Genomic DNA, 19,057 nt, shown 5'->3' on the forward strand with positions numbered 1-19,057 from the left:
GCCGATATTAGCCTAACTCTGCCTAGGAAGTATATCTTGACAGATATTAGCCTAATTCTGCTTAGGAACTATGTTTCAGCCGATATTAGCCTAATTTCGTCCCAGTGGTATGTCCCGGCCGATATTAGCCTAACTCTGCCCCAGTGGTATATCCCGGCCGATATTAGCCTAACTCTGCCTAGGAAGTATATCTCGACCGATATTAGCCTAATTCTGCTTAGGAAGTATGTTTCAGCCGATATTAGCCTAATTCTGCTCCAGTGGTATGTCCCGGCCGATATTAGCCTAATTCTGCTTAGGAAGTATGTTTCAGCCGATATTAGTCTAATTCCGCCCCAGTGGTATGTCCCGACCGATATTAGCCTAACTCTGCCCCAGTGGTATGTCCCGGCCGATATTAGCCTAACTCTGCCTAGGAAGTATATCTCGGCCGATATTAGCCTAATTCTGCTTAGGAAGTATGTTTCAGCCGATATTAGCCTAATTCCGCCCCAGTGGTATGTCCCGGCCGATATTAGCCTAACTCTACCCCAGTGGTATGTCCCGGTCGATATTAGCCTAACTCTGCCTAGGAAGTATATCTCGGCCGATATTAGCCTATCTCCTTCCTGAATGTATGTCCCGGCCGATATTACCCTACCTTCATCATGGAGGCATGTCCCGACCGATATTATTCTATCTTTTTTGCTTTTCTTTCTTCCTTTTCTTTCCTCATCGGGAGACCCACAAAACCTAACCCATATCACTAGCCTTCCCTTCAAGTCTAGTCGAAGGAGGTGGGGACGACTGACTAGACATAAGTGTGGTCCTGTCTTTTCCTACCCGTGACTTTGCTCCAGATTTTGAAATGACCTCACAGATTTTGTATACCACTGTCTTAATAAATTAAGTATAGCAATCCTGTGAGCCTTTTGCTCCTTTAAATAGGGCTACAACCTTCTCTTCATCCACGACCCATCCCAATTCTTTTCCTTCCTTGCCACCTTTTATTGCTAAGGCTATGGTCTCGGATCCTCCCCTTTGGGGGCGATTTTTGTTGGACCAGGTGAGATCTATGTATGAGTTTGTTGGGATCTTTGTTCTGGCTACTTCTGGAGTTCAAGGGATTGTCTTAAGAGATGAAGCTTCACAGTCTAGATCTTTTATCCAAAGATGCAGGTGCTCTGAAGGACCCAAGAAACTTCAGAGAAATTTTTACTACTTATAGAGGGGCAGCCAAATGACCCATGGGTGTTGTGTGAAGGGCACAACACATGTTACCCTTGGGCTAAAATTGGTTTCTCCACTTGCTGAGCTCATACGGCTTGAGAGGGGAAGTGGTTTTTACATTTATTTTTCCATTATGGAATGAATCAATGTTTCCCTATCTCGTCGCCCTTAAGCTTTTCTGTTTTTTGTTGCTTTCTTTGTCCAGGGCAAAATATTGCCTCTTATGTGCCTTGGCAAGCTCGGACGAAGTGGGCTATTTCCATCTCCACTCCATGGTAAGTTTGAATCCAGTGGGACTGAAATTTTCTGAGTGCTCTAAGAGTTTATGCTTGTAATATTTGTTATCTATTTGAGGTTTGCTGTTCCTGGGGGGAAATGTAATGCTATGTATTTGATCAGATTCTAAGTGTAAAAACAAACTTTTGTATCTAATCAAAGGATTCTACCGAATCCTTCTATTATTTACAAAATGTGGTGTTGTATTCATCATTCCTTCGTGTATCCTATGTGTCATTTGTCATAGCTAAGGCTATCTCAACTGTTAGTACAGTTCGATATTATAACTAATGTTATACCAACTGATGTTGTCTTATTGACTGAAGTCAATATCATACTTATCTGGCATAACCACAGTTTCCCCCGTCAATATAAATTTATTTCGATAAACACTAAGTCGTGTTTTATAAGGCTAATTTAAAAATTTGTTATTCTCTTAAATTTCTATCCTTAAAATGTTTTTGTCTATAGCCTGGGTTTGGTCAAAAAGTTCAATCTTTTCTATTTTATTATGCCCAGTTGATCACGTCTTCTTTCGAGGTTTCTGAACTGGTGATTGGCTCTCCTTCGGGTGAGAGAATGTTCGAGGCACTACCGACCCTATCGCGATCCGATTCGTCACATCTGATATAAATGCCCTTCTTTTTTATAACGACCTGACACATACCCTTTCTGATCACCACGTCACATAGGCCTTTTGCCTTTCTATTGCGATCCTCAGCGTCTGCTGAGCTACCAACGTCCTGATCTGACGATCGTTGTGCGTTTTTCAAACCCTAAACCCTTCGTCTCCTTTTTAAATATTGTCCTTCCTTTTTCCTTCTCTAGAGTTCTTTTCCTGTTGCTGCCTTTGAACAGACCTTGTGTTCACTGTTTCTCGACGATCCTCTTTCTTGGCTCCAGTAAGTAATCTATTGTTTCCCTAGCCTATACCTTTGTCCATGGCTGAGGAAGCAATTGCTCCTTGGTATGTCCATATGTCTTCTATCTTTGATAAGAATGCTAGATTATCCATCCGTCGTCAATATGAAATTCCTAAGGAATATAGAATCATAATCCCAACACCGAATGATCGACCTCATCATCCCCCTGATAACTGTATGACTTTTTTCAGGGATCAGTTGATAGGGGGCTTAAGATTCCCCATTCCTCCTTTCTTGATTGAGATAAGTCGGTATTTTGATATTCCTTTGCAACAATTTGCCCCTAATGCGTTTCGTTATCTATGTGGTACTTACATGTTGTTTCGTCTACGAGATATTCCTCCTACTCCTCAAAATTTCTTCATGTTTTCCTATCCCAAGTGCTTGGAACCTGGTGTCTTCTTATTCCAGTCACGAACTAAAATGGTCCTTTTTGGAGATATGCCATCGTCTCTCAAAGCCTGGAAATTGTTGGTGCGGGAAGCATCCGACAATCAAACCTTAGTTTTGATAATGGCAAAGGATTCAAAGTTAAGTTAGTGTGTGATCTAACATGTTTGAATAAGTGTTTCAGGAAAGTCCTAGCTGCGGTTAGGCAGGTGAAAAATCCTAAGGGGTGGTAACCTTAGGTCCTAGGGGGCGGTAACCCTAGGTGGAGGAAAACCCTAAGGGGCGGTAACCCTAGGTGAAGGAAAACCCTAAGGGGCGGCAACCTTAGGTCCTAGGGGGCGGTAACCCTAGGTGGAGGAAAACCCTAAGGGGCGGCAACCTTAGGTCTTAGGGGGCGGTAACCCTAGGTGGAGGAAAACCCTAAGGGGCGGTAACCTTAGGTCCTAGGGGGCGGTAACCCTAGGTGGAGAAAAACCCTAGGGGGCGGTAACCCTAGGTCCTAGGGGGTGGTAACCTTAGGCGGAAAGTCCAATCGGTCTGGAGGACCGGACTGGCATCAGGTAATCTCTCCTGAGGGGAGTAGGTGAGGACGCGTTCCCCGTAGAGGGAACAGTAGGCGTCGGGTCGACCTAGGGTTTCCGGTTGGAAATCCGAAGTCAGACTCGGACAGTCCGAAGACTGTCAGTTATTCCTTACTTTGTTTTATCAGATTCTAACACTGTCTTACAGGGTATTTTGCTCGGACTAACCTTTGTTTGCAGGTGAGGAACCTGCTGGAAAAAGGTGGTCCGGGCGCCCGGAGGTCCGGGCACCCGGGACCAAATGTTATCCCTGCCGCGACTTCGCCACGTGGAGCATCCTGGTTGGTTAGCCACGTCACACTCCAGGGTCCAGGCGCCCGGAAGGTCATATAAAAAGAGGGTCGAGTGTGCAGCCAAAGATCATCAATTGCTAAGCTGTCTTCTGTGAAGTGCTGCCAACGAGACGATCTTGAAGTGCTACTACTCGACGTCGACAACCCAAAGCTCAGACTCTTCAATCTTGTGTTGTCGGTATTAGTTCTTTTATTACACTGATTGTAATTCAAATTGTAATCTTTCCGATATATAGTTGTTGCCCACCGGAAGCGGTCAAGGACCGTGGGCCTTCGAGTAGGAGTCGCCATAGGCTCCGAACGAAGTAAAACACCTGCGTCTCTGTGTGTTTTATTTTACTTTCTGTTGCGTTTCTATTATGTGTTTTAAATCGTTAAAAAATAGCCACGAGCGCTATTCACCCCCCCTCTAGCGCTTTCAATCCATCAATTGGTATTAGAGCGGGGTCATTTTGAATCGGTGCAACCACCATTCAAAATATTTTTGTCGTAGTATTTTTTTCGGAGTCGATTAGAATTTAGCCTCATAGCTATATTCTAATTATTTTTCCGTAGAATCGGTTTTTCTCGGAATTGGTGCAACACCACCCGAGTTCGTGATTCATTTTTTCCTTCCGCACTACTAAGCCAGGACTAAGTCCTAGGACATTTTTTTTGTGGTTGTTTTTCGCTTTAGGTAAAACTGAAATGGCCCTTCAAGAAGGCTACAGTACTGCCCGCCCGCCGCTATTCACCGGAGACGACTTCGGGTACTGCAAAGGTCGGATGGAGGCATATCTCCAGACTCACTTTGAAGTCTGGATGATTGTCAAAACCGGATTCGAACTACCATCTGACACCACCGGCAAACCACTACCGTACGAGGACTGGGATGCATCCTTAATCAAGAAAGTGGAAGCTAATGCCAAGGCAACCTGCACCCTCCAGTGTGGCCTATCAAAAGAAGAACTCAACCGCGTCGGCCCCTTCAACAGCGCCAAAGAATTGTGGGAGAAGCTAATTGAACTTCACAAAGGGACATCCGACACCAAAGTAAGTAAAAGAGACTTAATTTTTAATAAATTATTTAACATCAAATTGCAGGAAGGTGAAACAGCCGCCCAACTCCATGCCCGGATTCAAGATCTGCTCAATGGTCTTCATGTGATTGGACAGAAGGTAGACAACCGGGACATCATAAGGTATTCTCTAAACGCCTTTCCAAGGAACACCTTGTGGGCATCCATGGTAGATGCCTACAAGGTCTCCAAGGACTTGTCTACCATTAAATTAGATGAACTGTTTGCAGAATTCGAACTTCACGAACAGAATAATGCACGTCCGACCGAGAAAGGGTTGACTTTGGTTGCAGGAACAGGGAGATCGCATGAGTCAAAGGTCAAGCGAAGAACCGAACCTGAGTCAGAAGAAGAACCAGACTCAGAAGACGACGATGAACTCATAATCGAAATAGTCAGCTTAGTAAAGAAGCTCTGCAAAAAGAAGGGCTTCAACAAAAAGGATATCAGAAAGGCCATTCAGTCTAAAGAAGCCCAACCAAGCTCGAAGGTCAAATTCGAAGTGACATGCTACGTGTGCAATCAGAAGGGTCACATCAAGGCGAATTGCCCGAACCAGAAGGATCCAAAGAAACTCAAAAGAAAGAAGGCATTGAAGGCAACATGGGACGAGTCTTCTTCCGAGGAATCCGACGACGAAGAACAAGAACAGACGAACTTTCTTGCCTTGACAGCCCGGGACTTCACCAACGGATCCGGAAGTGAGGACGAATCGGAAGCCGAGTCCGAGAGAAGCCACGGATCCGCATCCGTTTCCGAAGGGCCGAACCCCTCTGTAAGTAAAAGTCGGTTATATAGTTTAATTAATTATTTAATACATAAAGTAGCTAAGTCTAAGATTCGAATTAAAGCGCTTCTAAAGGAGGTAACACTCCTTAAAGAAACGCCTAATAACGAATCCTTAACTGATCAAGTTCAGACTGGAACCTCAACTCAAGTTCCAAAACTTGAGGAAGAGAATTCCAATATGAAAAGTCAAGTCAAGGATTTGAAAATAACTCTAGAGCGATTTTCCTTGGGATCCAAGAATCTTGACTTAATTCTTGGAACTCAAAGGGCAATCTACAATCGAACTGGACTAGGATATAAAAAGAAGTATAAATCTTACCTATCCTTAATAAAACCAAATAGAAAAATGGTCCAAGCATGGGTTGTCAAGTCCAACCTCATCAATCAAGTTGGACTTGGATATTATTGGATTCCTAAGGATCAAATACATTACCTCAATAAACCTTATCGAGGCTATGATCCAGGGGGAGCTAAAATAATAAAAATTCAAAATTAATCTAAAAACTCAAAATTGAAAAATTCATTCTTAAAATTCAAAATTCAAATTCGAAATTAATCAGAAACTCAAAATTAAAAATTAAAAATTAATCTAAAAACTCAAAGTTAAAAATTCGAACTTAATCTAAAACTCAAATTTAAAAATTTGAAATTAATTATTAAAATTTCAAAATTCAAATTAGAAATTAATCATTAAAATTATTCATTCAAATTCGAAATTAATTATTAAAATTCAAAATTCAAAATTCAAAATTAATTATTGAAATTCAAAATTCAAATTCGAAATTAATTATTCATTCAAATTCGAAATTAATTATTAAAATTTAAAATTCAAATTCGAAATTAATTATTAAAATTTAAAATTCAAATTCGAAATTAATTATTAAATTTTGAAAATTCAAAATTTGAAATTAATCATTCAAAATTCGAAATTAATTCAAAAATTCAAGGAGGGTCCTGAATAGCTGGCAACTCCGAAATCAATCTACCCGAAATGGGTAAACAAGAGTAGATTACCCGATAGGGTAAGTAAGGATAGATTAAAAGGGTTAGATTTTAATTGAAACACAGTACTGGTGAAGTTTTTTGATGATAGTACGTTGGGGAAGCTTGGGCATCGCATGTCTAGGAAGATATGGCTTCGACCTGGTGCATTTGGCCAAGTGGAACTGACCGAAGCTACCCTTAAATGGATCCTAACTAGTTAGACCAAGGTTTAGTATTAAGTTCAATGGGTAGGACTATTTGGAAAACCTCAAAGGCATGGTTACTTTAATGAGTTCCTTGTGACTCACCATAGCTTAGAAGTTTATCCAAAGAATGCTTACTTGTTGAACCCAAAGCTAAACCTGAATCTAACATAAAGTTAAACCAGACCCTTAAATTCAACCATAATTCATCTCACAACAATTATAGGGTTCCCTGATTGAAAAACATACATCGGGTGAGATGACTAAGCAAATTAAAATTTAAACATTCCTCCAAATTACTTAAACATCTTCAAATCAAATTAACTTAACCAATTTCAAAATTGAATTAATTTAAAATAATCCTCAATTAAACATGTTTAAAATCAAATTTACTTAAACATCTTTAAGTTAATTAATTAAAAAAAAAATGAACATACAAAGGTCAAAAACCAGGGGCGGGCGCCCTCGGTATTCAGACCCCGGGCGCCCAGAACAGGTCCGGGCGCCCAGACTTCCTTATATATAGGGGGCAGGAGGCGCCCCCTACCCTTGCACCCAAGTCTTCCTCCTTAAAGCTTCTTAGCTTACCTGCGAAGACTTTCAAAATTAAAATTTTCCGCGGTTGATACAGAGTCGTGACTCAACCGAGGTCGTCAGTTCTAAAATTTATTACAATGGCTCCTCGGTAAAATTTTTATCCCCTCCTAAACTTTATTTCTTATAATGCTTGTTTATTTCCTAGTGTAATATTAATTTGAAATTTAGGAAGCGTTCTAAATCTGGTGCTGGGCCCTCTACACCTAGCATTGACCCTAGGTTTCCCACCGACGAACTTAGGATTAAGTTTATGTCAACAAGTTACATGGCCATTAGAACCAAATGTATAGATAGATCGTTCTTTCTACGCTCTTGAATTCCAGTCTCCGAGGCTATAAACCACTATAGGTTGCGAAACCTAGTTGAGTGCACTAGCCCAGTAAACATAAGTTTATGTGCCGAATTTTACAACAACCTAGTGAAAGTAGACGACTACTCCTATACCACTAGGGCAGCTGGCACGGATATCACATTATCTCCCACTACCATTCGTGATTTTCTAGGGTTACGAGAGTCACCCTGCACCTTTTTATGCTATCCTCCTAGGGAGCTACCTTTTGGAGATCCCTACTCACATATTACCCTCGATACGATCTATTCGTATTTCTTTGAGGACCAACGTGATCCCACTGAGACCCAGTTTAGGTCCCTTAACCTTAGAATTCAGGACTACGCCCTTTATAGGGTTCTAGTACTTTGTATTTTGCCGCTGACCACTCACGACATTGCGGTGATGCGTCCATTTCACTCCTTTCTTCTCTATGCCATGTGTCAGAGGTTAGACATAGACATCAGCCTACACATCTTTTCCACTATTATTTACTCATCTGGATACGTGATCAGCAGACGAGTACATATACCTTACTGTCACATTCTGACAGCTTACATATCCTCATTGCACATTGATGTCACTGAAGGTGACATCCGTCACATGACCGAGTTTGACATCATAGGAGCTAGGAACTTTTCCCTAGCAAATATCCATATAGACGATGAGGGTACCATGTCCTGGCGTAGGGGGGCATAGCACCAGCAGGCGGAGGAGGCAGAGCATGATGAGTTCATGTTGGCACCATTTCCTGAGGAGGCTGCTCCTGCCCCACCACCACCTCGAGCACCACACCCAGCTCCTCGCACTCTAGCTGATCGAGTTTCCGGACTAGAGAGGGCTATGTCGAGTCTCCAGCACGAGAGCTCCGAGTTTCATCAGTCCATGCGGCGAGAGGTCTCCGATCTTTGACGAGAGGTCCGACAGGAGGTCTCCGACTTACGACGAGATGTGCGGCAGGAGCTCTCCGACCTGCACCGAGATCTACGAGAGGACGATCGGGCTCGTCACACTGAGCTCCTGACACTACTCCGGTCGCTGGGTTCCGGACCACCTCCCTCATCATCTCAGTAGCTCCGACTGTAGCTCTATTATGACTCTAGTACAACATGTAGCAGCATGTAGCAGCTCTATTATGACTCCTTTATCTATGTCGACTTTTACTTCAGACTTGATTGATTATACCCTAATCTAATAGTTTAGTCTTTTTATCACATTTTTTTTAAATTCTAGGCAAATTTTGATTTCTAAAATCCCTACTTTACTAGACTTTCAAAAGTTGGATTTAGCCTAGGATTTCCCCCCTAGAAATCATGTTCCCCCAGGACTCAGCCAGAGCATCTCACAAACACCTAGGTTTACCTTGATTGTGTTTGTAAAACATAGAACGGTGTGAGATGTATAGGGTACAGCCTGGACTCGAGAATGCTTATTTCTGTGCATCAATATGAGTCTGGGCGTTAAATACGTGATTAAAAGTAATCAAATCAAGTCTTCCAGCCTTAGTCAAATCTAACTGGATCTATTGACTTGACTTGACTAACCAAGTGAACACTGTTGCCCTCTAGGCAATCAGCAAGTAGCTAAACGGTTAGACAGTTGGTGAAGGAAATAATAAGTTTAAGTATGTCTGTACTTAAAAGATCTGATACCTGATCAAAACAAATCTTGACTCATGCTTGGACTTTAGGGCTCTGATACCTTACTAAAACAAACGGCAAGCTATTTAAAAATAAGGTCATCGCTTCTCCTTTGCCTTAAGTATTCTTGAAATACGTTTCAAAAACATGCCTTAAGCAACTTTCTAAAAAACTTTCTCCAAATTTAAAACTTTCAAGTGTTCTCTACTTTAAAACTTTAAAATTTTTTAAGTATTATTTTCTTTAAAACTTTTAAAAACTTTTAAGTTAAAAATTTTTAAAGCAGTATTATTTAACACTTTGAAATTTTTAAAGTTAAAAATTTTTTCCTTGGAAATTTTCTTTAAACACCTGAATATTTTTCTTGAAAATTTTTGAAGTTGAAAATCATGTTTGAAAATTTCTGAAGTTGAAAATTTTGTTAGAAAATTTCTGAAGTTGAAAATTTTGTTAGAAAATTTTTGAAGTTGAAAATTTTTCTTGAAAATTTTTGAGAATCTTATTTGAAAATTTTTGAAGTTGAAAAATTTTGTTTGAAAATTTTCTGAAGTTAAAAATTTTTGTTCATTGCTCCTTGCCTAAGTTAAAATGGTTTCTGCTAAATTTTGTCTTGAAAAATTAAGTTTTTTTAAAAACTAGCTCATTTTTGATATATGGCAAAGGGGGAGAGTAGAGAAATTCAAAGAAAGAAATAAAAATAGAAATTCAAATTCAAAAAAAGAGTAGAGAAATTCAAAGAACATAGTTTAAAGGGAGCTTGTATTAAGGGGGAGCTATGTTTATCTTGCTATCACGCTTATCCTGTGTCTTGTGCTTATACATAACAACATATTTCTTGTACTTAACATTGAATTTCGGTTGCCATTATCAAAAAGGGGGAGATTGTTGGTGCGGGAAGCATCCGACGATCGAACCTTAGTTTTGATAATGGCAAAGGATTCAAAGTTAAGTTAGTGTGTGATCTAACATGTTTGAATAAGTGTTTCAGGAAAGTCCTAGCTGCGGTTAGGCAGGTGAAAAACCCTAAGGGGTGGTAATCTTAGGTCCTAGGGGGCGGTAACCCTAGGTGGAGGAAAACCCTAAGGGGCGGTAACCTTAGGTCCTAGGGGGCGGTAACCCTAGGTGAAGGAAAACCCTAAGGGGCGGCAACCTTAGGTCCTAGGGGCGGTAACCCTAGGTGGAGGAAAACCCTAAGGGGCGGCAACCTTAGGTCCTAGGGGGCGGTAACCCTAGGTGGAGAAAAACCCTAGGGGGCGGTAACCCTAGGTCCTAGGGGGTGGTAACCCTAGGCGGAAAGTCCAGTCGGTCTGGAGGACCGGACTGGCATCAGGTAATCTCTCCTGAGGGGAGTAGGTGAGGATGCGTTCCCCGTAGAGGGAACAATAGACGTTGGGTCGACCTAGGGTTTCCAGTTGGAAATCCGAAGTCAGACTCGGACAGTCCGAAGACTGTCAGTTATTCCTTACTTTGTTTTATCAGATTCTAACACTGTCTTGCAGGGTATTTTGCTCGGACTAACCTTTGTTTGCAGGTTAAGAACCTACTGAAAAAAGGTGGTCCGGGCGCCCGGAGGTCCGGGCGCCCGGGACCAAATGTTATCCCTGCCGCGACTTCGCCACGTGGAGCATCCTGGTTGGTTGGCCACGTCACACTCCAAGCGCTCGGAAGGGGTCCAGGCGCCCGGAAGGGGTCCAGGCGCCCGGAAGGTCATATAAAAAGAGGGTCGAGGGTGCAGCCAAAGATCATCAATTGCTAAGCTGTCTTCTGTGAAGTGCTGCCAACGAGACGATCTTGAAGTGCTACTACTCGACGTCGACAACCCAAAGCTCAGACTCTTCAATCTTGTGTTGTCGGTATTAGTTCTTTTATTACACTGATTGTAATTCAAATTGTAATCTTTCCGATATATAGTTGTTGCCCACCGAAAGCGGTCAAGGACCGTGGGCCTTCGAGTAGGAGTCGCCATAGGCTCCGAACGAAGTAAAACACCTGCGTCTCTGTGTGTTTTATTTTACTTTCCGCTGTGTTTCTATTCTATGTTTTAAATCGTTAAAAAATAGCCACGAGCGCTATTCACCCCCCCTCTAGCGCTTTCAATCCATCAGAAATCTCGTTTTTTCTTTTTAAAGTTTCCGGGGCCTATTCCTTGGTCTCATGCTTGGAAATCTTTCTTGCCTCCCTTTCCCGATGTTAGAGAGTTTCATCTTCTTCCCTCTTTTCCTATTTATTGTGGGAAGTTATTAGGTCACCGACTCTCGATCCTGAAATGGTTGAAGGTCGAGCTTCTATACCTATTTGGTTTAAGCCCCGTCAAACCTGATACCCACATTTTCTTAGGTAATCTCTTGTTCCTTTCTTTTTGCTTATAACTGTCTAAACTGTTTCTCTTTTCTATACAGTGGAGAGTTTTTATGATGCTTTGATTGACGAAGAAATACGCGTGGAAGAAGAATTGCTTCGCGCCAAGGAGGCCGAATTTCTGGCCGCTATCGCCCCTCCACCCTCAATTGAAGAGCCGGCTTCCTTAGCCAAAGTACCTAGCTCTTCAGAGGCTCGTGAGGTTCCTGAAGGTTCTCCTGAGGATCCTGCTGCAGAGATCATTACCAATCCTGTACCCACTGTTGCCTCTCCAGTGGTTGCTGCTGTCTCCTCATCTACCTCTCTGCCTTTAATTGAGCTCACGTCTCCTGGTAGCTCTGGTAAATTGATAGCTGAAGTTTCCACGGGCAAGCGTCCAGGACGTAAACTAACCAGGGCTCCTCCCTCAAAAAGGAGGCTCATTCTTCCTGCTGACGAGTTGGTTTCAGAAGGCTTTGCTTCGGGTAGCCTTCCTTCTGATGAGCCGACGCTGGCGGAGCTCTATCCTTCTCTCAAATTTCCTGCCTCGCCTTTCTCCAGTGCCAGCGCCTCTAGAGATGTTTCTTTTACTTTTCCTTTATCTATACCAACTTCTGGGTCTTTGCCTTCCTCGCCTTCTTCTTACTTAGTCTTTGCTCCCCCCTCTATTCCTACTTCTTCCTTCTCGGCCGGTTCCTCTGCCATTCCTATTCTTCCTATATTATTAGGGGGTTCTTTTGCCAGCTCTTGGGATGAAATTCGTCCCCTTTTTGAAGAGCTCTCTATTGTTGAGGCAATTGATCGCTTCTCTCACAAGGAGAATCAGGTATGCTTATTAACGCCTATTTTCTATTTCTCAACTATTATCTTATGACTTTTCATTACATTTCCAACGATGGCTAGAAAATATGGGTATCTCTCGACTACTGCACAACCTATATACTGAGAATCAGAGGTTGAGATCGGAGAATGATAAACTAAAGCAAGAGGTTGTTGAATTATCTTCTACTGCATTTTCTGCTGCCGCCAAGGAACAATTTGAAGCACAAATTGAAAACCTTCAGGCAAAATTTAAATCGATTACGGACCTCAACCGAGAATTGACTTCCAAACTTGGAGAGCTAAAGGATAATTATGAAGCGGAATTGGCTGAGAAGCTCAAAGCCTTACAACTGAAAGAGGATGAGGTAGCCTCTCTGACCACCTCCCTTGATTCGGCTAAAGCTGAGGCTTCTGCCAAAGAGGATGAATTAAAAACCTCTCAGATGGCGTTGGTAGTCTACAAAGGGGACAAGGATGTTCGTTACAAGGAGCGAGCCACGACCATGATTGAATCTCTCGAGTTCAACAGACCGATCGTGAGGTCCATTCTATCCGCTTTTACTGCAGGAGCTCAAGGGGCGATTCAATAATTGAAAGAAGAGCGTTATTTATCTCGCGACCCTCCTCCTAATTTCTTAAACAAACGCAAACTAATTGAAAACAAACCTCCCGATCTGTATCCTAAGTTGACTTTAACTTAGATTCGAGTTATTGTGATTCTGTAATGATAAGCTCGTGTGACTTTGATTACTCCTCTTGGGTTGTAAATCTTACTCTTTCTCAGGATAACTATCTGTTTTCTGTAAATGTATCTAATGCTATTTGGTTTACCATAACGCAATATTTCCCTACGGGTCTTTTCCTAATGATCGACCGGTATATATTAAGATTGGTAAATACCGCCCGATATTTTATAGCTTAGTTAAGTCTCGCCCGGTTTAACACAGCTTCATCATACTATCCTTAATATTGGTCGATTTATTTTACTCGACCGGTTTACCATTGTATCCTCATATGTCTTTTGCCGCATAGTAATTGAGTCTCACGGGATTTTATTATAGCGTATGTTATTTGTCTTATTATAATAAGCCTTTTGGTTGATATATTTTGAGTAATCTTTATCTCGGTCGATTTATCAAGACCGTCCGATTTTTATCTATGGATCTCGTCTGTTACCTACTATCCGACACATAACTTCCATTTTATTATATCCACGCCTCAAATTTATAGTTTATTGTACTAATTTTTATCTGTCCTTGTCAGGGTTTCCTAAGAATACTTCTGAGGAAACTATACCTTTTTCTGAGGTAGCTCTTTTAACTTTACTTCTTCCTCTTGATTATATTCTTTAATATTATCACCCATTTATGACGATTGATACTCCAAACACCTTTTTTCCCTTTTGCTGTTTCATCTTAAGGGTTTTAGCACAAGGCAAAAAGAGAGATAAGGGTTTACGAAGTTTTCTTCTGTTTCTCTTCATCTTTCGCCTTCTTCCTTGATTCCTTTTTCTGTGATTGCTTCTCCCTATGGCGGTTTCTTCTCCTGCGTGGTTTCTCTCATGCTCTTCTGACCTCACTGATACAGAAGAAGTGGACTTACAGGCAACCTATGGTTTTCCTTCCTATATCATTCGTCCCGCTCCTCATGAGGGTCCACATCTTCCCCCGTTAGGATGTGTCTCCATCTTCAGGGACCAAGTATTACAAGGTTTTAGATTTCCCCTTCATCCCTTTTTCTGCAATGTCAGCCGGTATTTTGATATCCCGCTTAACCAGTTTGTCCCTCAATCTTTTTCTATTATAATGGGTTTCATTGGGGTATCAAAATTGTTGGATTTCCCCTTGTCTCCCCGTCTTTTTCATCACTTCTTCATTTCTCGCCGAGTAGATGTTGGCATTTTCAAGTTCCAATCTCGTCCCAAGGCCATTATGTTTAACCGCATTCCTCCTCAAGGTGTATGGTACCGTAAATTTTTCTATATGCGTCTCCCTTCTCCCCCTCCGTTTCCTATCCAATGGATACATGATTTACCTCCACTTCCTGACACCCACGATCTTCTTAATGATCCCTCTGTTGCTTCTGCTATACCCAAACTGCGAGGAGCGAAATTCAGTTTGCCACATCTAATCGAAGAGGGCTTGATGTTTCCCTTCGGGATAGGCAACATTGACACTCCTTTGGATAGTTCCTTTGGTGAGTATAATTATTTCACTTCGCCTTTGCTGATGAGCATATCTCTTTGATAATGATGTTTATCCTCTGTATTTCAGCCGATGCTCTTCTTCCAGCTTTTATGTACAAGAATTTTGTCATGACTAAGTCCTTTGTCAATAATCTTGGAGAAAAATGGTTGTTTGCTCGCCGCTCCGATCCTAATCCCTCTACTTTGGGCTTGCTTTCCCAAGAAGAACGACGGGCAGAGGGTGTTGCACTCATGGAAGAGGAGGAAGAGGAGCCTTTTGTTACCTTAGTTAAAAAGCCAAATCTCACTAAGAACTCTCCCTTCAGCGATTTCTTTGGCACTTTTGTGCAAGCTCCTCTTGTTCCGGCGCCTATTTCTTTTGAGAGAGGTAAGACACCGATAACTCCCACCAATATTATCTCCAATCCTGCTCTTAGGATGATGAGGCCCAGTCTACTTATCCCTTCTTCTTCTATTATTTCAGCTCCTTCTGCTTCTGAGATGGTCGTGGTCCCTCTTGTGTCTTCTGCATCCTTGGCATTGGCCTTGCCTCCCTTGGCTTCTAGGCCTCGAGCAAAACGGACACCCTGCCGGCGATCTTCTCCAAGTGTCAGTCCTTCAACTGTTAGTGTTCCCACCATTGCAACAACCCCTCCTACACTGCTACCTTCTACTCCATCTAGTTCCTTCCCTGCTCCTCTTGCTTCTACTATCCCTTTTCCTTCTATTGCATCCTCTTCTTCTCCACCTCTTGCTTCCTCTCTCCCCCGTCCTTTATTTAAACTGGCCGCATGTTTACCTTATCAATTTGGACAGCCTTCTAGTCCAACCAGCTATGGCACTTTGCAACTACAAGGTTTATTAGCCGAATCTTGGATGCAGGGTTATGAGCAACTACGAGGCCTTAGTCTCCCACATCGAGCTGATCGCCATAGTCGTCAGGCAGTGGTTGTAAGTATTCCTAGTTATGTGTTATCAACTTCGTATCTTCATCTTTAATTTACATTATCCTCTTGTTTAGTTTCTCGCCACAAGTCTACATATCGATCAACTACTTACAGCCAAGGATCATGAGAACAATAAGTTGAAGGCTCAATTGGAGACATTGAAGGCTACTTCGCCTTCTTCTAACAACGATATGGCTCAGTTGCAAGAGAAGGTGGCCTTGCAAAATCAACAATTGGGAACCTTGAGACAAGAATCGGAGGAATGTCAACAACTGTTGAAAGACAAAGAGCTTGCTAGAAGAACGTTAGAATTACAAGTGGAAAGGTTACACTCTGGTCTTCGACTAGAGATTGCTTTGAAAGAGAAAGCTCTCTCAAATGCTTCTCAAAAAAATCTTATTTTAGAGAAAGTAGAGAAGCTCCATAATGCCTGTCTTTCTGATCAAGCTCAGGACTTAGCCTCTCATGATTTCATTCTCCTACAGGAACAAGAGCAGAGAAAAGCTCAAGAGGTTGAATTGTCATTGCTTCAAAAGGAATTGGAGCAGCTTAAATCAGAGAAGAATGCTTTGAAAGATCAGAACGCCAAGCTACAAACTTATTTTCAAAGTTACAAGGAGCAAGAGAAGAGCCGGTGGGAAGAATGGTGTCAGACTTATTTGAAGTCTTCAGCCTTTGCTCGGGAATTCGTTCGTAGGATAGTAGGTGCTCTAAACCATTCTGTATCGGGAGTTCTTCAACAATTAAGAGAGGGTGGTTATCTACCCCAAGAACCTCCTCTTTCTTTCATAAATTGTCGCAGGCTTAATGAAGAGCTGCCCGCGGATTTAAAAGGCCCCTTTCCGAATGTTTAAAGAGATTATTTATAAAAGACTTGTACTATAGAAGCTACTAATGGAAAAACAAGTATAATTAAAGCTTGTGTAATTAAGTACTTGCAGTGTATAAGAAAATTTTGACACTTACTTGCTTCTTCATCATGCTGATTTGAGAATATTCCTTCTGAAATATTTTTGATCATGGAGTATAAACTTTATTCGAGAATTCCTGGCTGGTCTCGTGAAGTTAAGCCTTGTCCCGATGAATTCTTCTGCAGACAACATCTGGTATATTTCATAATTCCAAAAGAATGCATAATTTCAACTGATCTCTGGATAGAAAGCTGTGTAAGATTCTTGAGTTCCGAGCTGAATATATTATTCCAGGCAAATTTTAAATAAAGACTTCTAAATGGACAGGCCTTCAAATGAATAATGCATCATATGTATAACATCCCTTTTGAATTCCAGCCTCATGTCCACGTAATCTCGATTGATTAGGTCTTGAAATTATAAGATCGCTTACTTGTGATTTGTGATGGTTTAGAAGACCCGTTCGAGTTGCAGACAATTTTGCTCAGAGATAGTTTAGAGTCTCCGGTTCCTCCTATGAAGACCCGACCGAGCTACTTCATAGAATTTCCCGATCGACTTTTGCTTTGGAATAGTTTAGAGTCTCCGGTTCCTCCGATGAAGACCCGACCGAGTTACTTCATAGAATTTCCCGATCGACTTTGGCTCTGAAATAGTTTAGAGTCTCCGGTTCCTCCTATGAAGACCCGACCAAGTTACTTCATAGAATTTCCCGATCGACTTTGGCTCTGAAATAGTTTAGAGTCTCCGGTTCCTCCTATGAAGACCCGACTGAGTTACTTCATAGAATTTTCCGATCGACTTTGCTCTGGAATAGTTTAGAGTCTCCGGTTCCTCCTATGAATACCCGACCGAGTTACTTCATAGAATTTTTCGATCGACTTTGCTCTGGAATAGTTTAGAGTCTCCGGTTCCTCCTATGAATACCCGACCGAGTTACTTCATAGAATTTTCCGATCGACTTTGCTCTGGAATAGTTTAGAGTCTCCGGTTCCTCCTATGAATACCCGACCGAGTTACTTCATAGAATTTCCCGATTGACTTTGGCTCTGAAATAGTTTAGAGTCTCTGGTTCCTCCTATGAAGACCTGACCGAGTTACTTCATAGAATTTCCCGATCGACTTTTCTCTGGAATAGTTTAGAGTTTCCAGTTCCTCCTATGAAGACCCAACCGAGTTACTTCATAGAATTTCTCGATCGACTTTGGCTCTGAAATAGTTTAGAGTCTCCGGTTCCTCCTATGAAGACCTGACCAAGTTACTTCATAAAATTTCCCGATCGACTTTGCTCTGGAATAGTTTAGAGTCTCCGGTTCCTCCTATGAAGACCCAACCGAGTTACTTCATAGGATTTCCCGATCGACTTTGGCTCTGAAATAGTTTAGAGTCTCCGGTTCCTCCTATGAAGACCCGACCGGGTACTTCATAGAATTTCCCGATCGACTTTTGCTCTATGCAAAAATATGACTATTGTGTTAGGACCGATGATCGCGGCTAGAGAAGGGGGGGGGGTGTGAATAGCCGCCCCAAATTCTTCGCGTTTCTTTCTAAAAACTAGGGTTAGTGCAGCGGAAATGAAACGTAGAAACGAAAAGGAAGAAAGCAAACCTCAAACTCGATGGATGTAACAAGGTTCGGAGATGATACTCCTACTCCTCGGCGTGTCCGTAAGGTGGACGAGCCCTATCAATCCGTCGGTGGATGAGTCCCCGGAGAACTGGCTAATAAGTACTCCTTGTGGGTGGAGAAACCTTGCCACAATAACTTGCAACAGCAATATGGAAATACAAAGAAGAGCAAGAACAAAATACACAATGAATGTACAAATACTTGCTTGCCTTCTCGTCGACTGAAGTCCCGGATGAAGCACCAACTTCACGGACGAATGCCAACAAGCAACTCAGTCGAAGAAGCTCACCCGAAGCTTCGGAGCTCAGCAAAGCTCAAGAGCACAGCAGTGAAGAAGCAGAAGCTTCGGACCAGAAGAAGAGTGAGAGAGTTTCAGAGTTACTGCACTGTAGAAGCCCTCTACCCTCTTATACCTGCATCCACCTGCGAAGAAGAAGACAGAAGACTGTTGGCTCACAACGGATAGTTCTGGACCGATAAGCCTGAAGGCTGATCGGTCCAGGAACCTCTGATCGGTCCTGGGGATCGATCAGAGCTTCCTCTGATCGGTCCAGGGTCCGATCAGCATGCATTCCCTTCCTTTTCTCCCGAACTTCTTGCCTTCTGATCGTTGTTTCCTGATCGGTCTGCAGACCGATTAGATAACACTCAGTAGGCTACTGTTTGGTTACTGATCAGTCACCAGACCGATCCAGATATCCAGTGTATCACTGGATCGATCCACTGATCGATCCAGAGCTTGGTTTTTGCCCAAACCAAGTTCCAAACCTTCCAAACCAACATCCGGTCAACCTTGACCTGTTGGCACATCATGCTTAGCATCCGGTCACTCCCTTGACCTGCTAAGACTCCCCAACAAGTGTCCGGTCAATCCCTTTGACCTACTTGGTCTTTCCAACACCAGATGTCCGATCACCCTTGATCCATCTGGATTTTTCCTTGCCCGGCTTCACTC

This window comes from Zingiber officinale, chromosome 1A, assembly GCF_018446385.1.
Source record: "Zingiber officinale cultivar Zhangliang chromosome 1A, Zo_v1.1, whole genome shotgun sequence".
In the NCBI taxonomy this organism is placed as follows: domain Eukaryota; kingdom Viridiplantae; phylum Streptophyta; class Magnoliopsida; order Zingiberales; family Zingiberaceae; genus Zingiber; species Zingiber officinale.